The following is a 6,200-nucleotide window of genomic DNA, read 5'->3' as shown; positions in this document are numbered from 1 at the left end:
CCAACATAAAGTGTCTTCTTTATATATCAAATATGTCTAGCAATAATGCAAGATACAGGCCCAATATATGTTTCTTCACTCCTTGAAGCAAATTTTACAAGAACAAATCTAATTGGCCTTCTTCACAGGATCGATCTGCTCAACTTAATATATAAACTGCTTTTCATATAAATTGAATGGATCAGAGAATGAGTTTGCATCTTCCATATATATGAGGGAGGCACTCTTTCACAAGGGGACAGTCCTCAATGACACCATATGTCTCTTCACAAGGGTGACCACTGCAACATCAACACTCCGTCTTAGCTAGTGGAAATTCTTGTTAATAATATAGTCATGAAATGACATCCACCATGGCTACTCCTAGAGGGTGGAACACGATTCATCATGGTACTCAACATGATGACATCCATCATGGCTACTCCCATGTATGAGAATGCATATGAACACAAGTGCCCATCATGGAGTTACTCAACGTGATGTTTTCATCTCATCATGATGTTCACCATGACTACTCCTAGAGGGTGGAACAAGAACCTTCACCTCAAACTTCTCCCTCATAGAGAAGAGTGTATTAACAAGGGATTGCTCCTCAAACTTCTCTCTCACAAAGAAGAATGCATTAAGCATATCTTCATGATGGTGTGGCTCTCCCTAAACTTGATATCAACCTTCTGACCTCCTTGTCTAAGGTTACTTTTGATGAAATGTTAGACTCCCTCTGAATCTGATATCAACCATCTGACCTCCTCTTTGAAGAACTAGATTGCAAGGACAACCTATATGGTTTCTTCTTCTTTGATAAATACTTACCACCATCAACTTAGTCCTATGACTGCAACCATCGATTTCTTTCTCCCTTGAATGAAATCTCTTATGCTTTGGTCTGTCCTTTCTTTATCTCAAAAGATCACCTACAAAAAATCACTTATAGAACTCTGGCATGTACTTAGCAAGTTCACCACTAGTAGCATTAACAAGAGCCCCTATGGTCAACATTACTTCCTCATGGACTATTGCACTTCTGCAAGAAAATACTTGTTTATAGATGGAAATGCGAAATCTCTAAATTTCCACTAAAGTCCCCTCCATATTCTTCCTGAATTCTTCATCAAAAATAGTACTTCAAAACTTTATAGCCTAAAGAGCAACAAGCTCTTCATCACTTTTAACTGCTTTTGTTGTGATTCTAAAGATGTCCTGCATGTAAGGGGCAAGTTTCTCATAGTACGTTGAAGAAATTGAAATAAGATATTCAAATGCATCTTGTCATGTGCGGACACCTACTGACAATATTGATTCATAAATAACATGCATAATGAAATTCATGACCATTAATCAAACATGGATTACTTATCTCTTTGTTTATTAGTCTTCCTCGCAATCCAACAATTGTTCATTCCTGATTCTTTGCACTTGAAGATTTAGATCTCATTTGATGGTTGCTCTTTGATACACATACTTTTAGTTGTTGTGTTCATCTGATATAACTAGGATCTGTGAGATGTTGAGCACATATGCCACGCATAGGACACTCAGCAGTATCAATATGGCATTGATCTTCCTCAATAATCTTCCCAGCCATGCATTCGAATGAAGACCCTTCTCTACAAATCTATACATGCTATGGAAAGAGAGAATCGAATTGCTTTTGTCTATAGTAAGACCATCGCTTCTCATGTCGCTCTCTGACTGGCAAATATATGAGTATTGTTTCCAATGTTGTGGTGCTAGTGCCAAACAACATTAAAGCTAAACCTTAATGCCTAATTCAATAGATGGAACTACTAATCACAAAAACTTGCTAAGTGATTTGATACATAGACAATCCATTAGATTTATGTCAGATCGAGATCTTGCCGCCTCCCTTGAACTTTCGTTGGTGATCAATTTTTTTTATTTTATTTTTTATTAATACTTCAGAAATTTGCTCTAGTTTCATAAAGACATTTGTGACTGCATCTTGTCTACATGTAATTGCATCGTCCAGAGGTGTCTATTTCTGGTCATCTTGAACATCTACTTCAGCTCCCTTCTCAAAAAAAAAAATGAAATGTATTTGCGTGACCCTACCGAGAAAACAAGATGAAGAGAAGTCTCTCCATCTTCATATTTGTTTGGAGTATTTATCAACTATTTTCATCCATCACATTCTTCCAGCAAAAAATCCTACAATTTTTATAATAGCATCATCTTCAATACACCTTACAACATCTAGGGTTGTCAATACATTATCTATTAAATAGACTGATCCAACCCAAGCTCTGCAATCTAATAAACTCATTACTGCCAATATAACATGTCCTGCCTTCTTTTCCAACCTTCTAGGAGCATGGCCACTAGCTACAATGATTAGAAGTTTGTTTAGAAGATCATAATTTCTGATGTGGTTGTTACTCTTCCACATTGCATTGCTTTGCAGTCTCTTCTTGGAACATGGAATATCATCTCTCCCACATTTTGATGCTACATACTCTATCATCTTTGTAGCGCAACTGTATCTGTAACTGTGTTCATGGGGTGTGTGTACTATGTCATCGCCTTTGCAAAAATAACTTGCGATAATATCCATCAACTTATGTTTCATTACTCTATGAATGTGATAGATCTCTTCATGTGGCATGTTCGAACCCATCCTCGTAAAGAAAGACACTTGACAAGAAAATCTTGTCTCATAGTAGGAATGCCCGACAATTGATCATATAGTCATTGTTGTTTGATGATAACAAGGCACTGCGAACAAGTGTTCATCCAAAGTGCACTAGTTACTCCTGTGATCTTATGGACAGTTAGAGACATATAACCGCCATCAAACTTTAACTTGCAACCTTCCTTATTGCCATGTTTGATTCACATAGAATCGCTCCATGGTGATTCCACAAAGAACTTGGCTCTTAATGTGCAAACTACACTTGATTCCCTGAGAGTAGAGTCGATCTACTTTAATATCCAGATTGCATTAGAATAGGCAATCGAGATATCCAAATCACCACGCTCAAAGAAGTTTCGACCTAGACAAGGAGTTGTCGGATTGCTTCAACAAATCTGATAGGATCTTCAAATCTGATGGTGCTACCCATTAGAACAATTTTGATGTTGAATATATGCTTGTTTGAATTTTCCACAAAATTGAACAGCCTTAGGTTCAATTTAACCTGGCTCTAATACCATGTATAAGATGTTCAATTTACAATCAATATGCAAGTTATATTCTATTTTATATTATCTTGTTCTATGTATTATTGATTAAAATACAATTCTAGCTACCTTCTTTTGTATGGCAGGTGAGAGGAGCATTTATTATTTTCTATGTCCTATCTCACGAATGCCACTCAATATAAGTATATAACAAATGGGGTACGATTAAGCAATGCCTTGATCGATCATATCATGACATTACTTGATCGTACCTGTTTGTTAATACAAACTAATGCATGTTCATTTTTAATACCAACCGGTGTGTAAATATTTTAACAACTGATGATTATCAATGTTTGCACAATACTTAATAGCCAATGATTATCAGTTTTTGCACAATACTTAATAGCCAATGATTATCGGTGATTGCACAATACTAACAGCCAATAGTTATCATCATGTTAGACTTAGCAAGCGATAACTCGGTGTAGGCTTAACAACTGATAACTATCGGTTATCATGTCACCCAATATATTGAAGCATATACAACCCGATATTTAATTGGTGTTTTGATTAATCATAATATTTATTATCAATTATGTTAGTCGATATAAATCGGAATGCAAGATTTAGTAATTGATGAACATAAACAAAAGATATAGTATGATTATCAATGTTAAGTGTTTGATTGAACTGAATGGGTTATTTATATGCAAATGTAGAATGGCTATCAAAGAAGAATTAATTGCTTGAAGGTTTTATCATAGTTATCGATATGATAAATGATTGAATGAGAGAATTCATTTAGCTCTCATTCAATCATTTATCTTACCAAAGCTATCATGCATTAACAGGGAAAATGTCTTGGTCTGAATGGTTTCTTAGTTGAATTTTATCAAGAGTTCTGGGAAATTATTAAGTTTGATCTATTGGAAGTGGTGCAAGAGTCTTTTAGAAATAGGTAGTTCCTCAAGGTTATGAATGCTACATTCCTTGTTCTCATTCCCCCAAAAAAGGGCTAACTCTCTTGACTCCTTGCATCCTATAGCTTTGTGTAATGTGATTTATAAAATAATCACAAAGTTGATTGTGGAAAGGCTTAAACCATGGCTGAATAAATTAATTTATGAAGAACAATGAGCCTATGTGGCTGGAAGAGAAATCTTAGATGGGATTATCATAGTGACATAAGCTATTCGTTCTATAGCGGTATCTAAAGAGAAGGATATGTTCACTAAGTTAATGGACATGGACAAAGCCTATGAAAAAGTTAAATAGAGGTTCTTACATAACGAACTTGCGGCCTTTGGTTTCAAAATTGAGCGGATCAACAAGGTTATGAGATGTATCACTTCCTCTTATTTTGTAGTTCTTATCAGTAGTGAACCCAAAGAGTTGTTTGGAACTTCAAGAGGTCTTCAACAAGGGCATCCCCTCTCACTGTACTTGTTCATTCTAATGGCTAAAGGACTTGGAAGACTTATCATGCCTTGAGTTAGGAAAGGATTGATTCAAGGTTGGAATTGAGGTCGTGCTCTTCTTCCATTTTCTCATTTGCAATTTGTAGATGCCATTGCTTTGAAGGGTGTTGCCAAAATCAATGAGGCTACTAATTTTTGAAAAGATTTGGATATTTACTTGAAATCCTCAAGATAGAGGATTAGTCAAGATAAATCCTTTATCTTCTTTCTTAATACCTCTCTTCTCATTCAAGCCATGATTTCTAGGATTTTAAGGTTTCAAGTTGGTCCTCCCCCTTTTGTGTATCTTAGAGTCCATCTTTTGGTATGCCCTTTTCCTGGTGGGCTTTGGTAGGATAGTTTTGGATAAGCTTCATAGGAAGGTTAGTCATTGGACTTATAAATGGCTCTCAAATACTTGGAGAGTGACATTATTGGAGTATATTGTTTAGGCCATCCCCATTTATAGATGTTTTGTGTAGACAACCCCAACGAGTTTTATTAAAAAAATTGATGCCCTCTCTCGACAATTTTTATGGTCAAGTAATATACTCACTTCAATGTGGAGTTTGGTTAAAGGTGATTTTGTTTCTAGGCCTATATGGGATGGTGGTCTTCGTTTGCATCAAGTAGGCATGAATTGTTGTGTTTTGGCTGCTAAACTTTTTTGGAGATGGTCCATCAACCAAGACCAAGGCTGGGCCAAAAATATTAATATAAAGTATCTTGGTGGTGTTGATGGGAAGGATGCTCCTCAATATAATATGACAGGTAATGGTTCCATGATCTGAAATACTCTTGAGAGAGGAGATTAGTTACTTTAGCAAGAACTCTTTTGGATTTGTAAAAGGGTGGTAAGGCTCTATTCTAAAAGACTCTTGGGATGGATTCCCTCCCATTCTATCACAATTTCCTTAGTTGCAGTCTCTTCGCAATAGCTTTCTTGAAGTAGAGTGGACTAGACTTGAGGATTTCAAAGATGCTTTGTGATAGGCCAAGTCTGGGGTAAAGAATAAAAGGAATTAATAACTAGAATCAGCTTGGTCTATGTGTCAATCTTGGAATTGTAAGCTTGTGAAAGGTGTCGGGGCTATATGCCACAAAGGGGTGAAATTCGTGAGATAAGTGGTTATGATTGCAGCTATGAAAATAAACCTACTGCAAATCAAAATAATTCTAGTGATAGGAACTGTAACTTCCTGACGATAGAATCTATTCTATCCCATTCATGCTACAAGAACTATACAGAATTTACATCAAAGTCTGAAATAAAAACTGAAACATAAAAATCAATTGAAATTAAATACCAACTACAAAAATCACAATAGATATCTCTAACATTTATCAATCCAAATAATGCAAAAATAATAAAACACAGTTGTAAAAATAAAATATGTATATTCAATTGGCTGCTAAAGAGTGGGTGACCTGCCTCCCACCAAACTAATTGGAGAAAAATACTTACAGAGTTTCTAAATTCAGCTCAGATGATTGTATTCCTTCAAATCTGATACATACAATAGCTTTTATAGTGTTTGCATACAAAATAGCATAACCAAATACATGGTCACGACTCACGGTTTAATGTTTTGTGGTGGAAAT

This window comes from Cryptomeria japonica, chromosome 11 (genome assembly GCF_030272615.1).
Source record: "Cryptomeria japonica chromosome 11, Sugi_1.0, whole genome shotgun sequence".
NCBI classification, from domain to species: domain Eukaryota; kingdom Viridiplantae; phylum Streptophyta; class Pinopsida; order Cupressales; family Cupressaceae; genus Cryptomeria; species Cryptomeria japonica.
The sequence above is the reverse complement of the archived record's forward strand: the minus strand, read 5'-3'. Positions refer to the sequence as shown.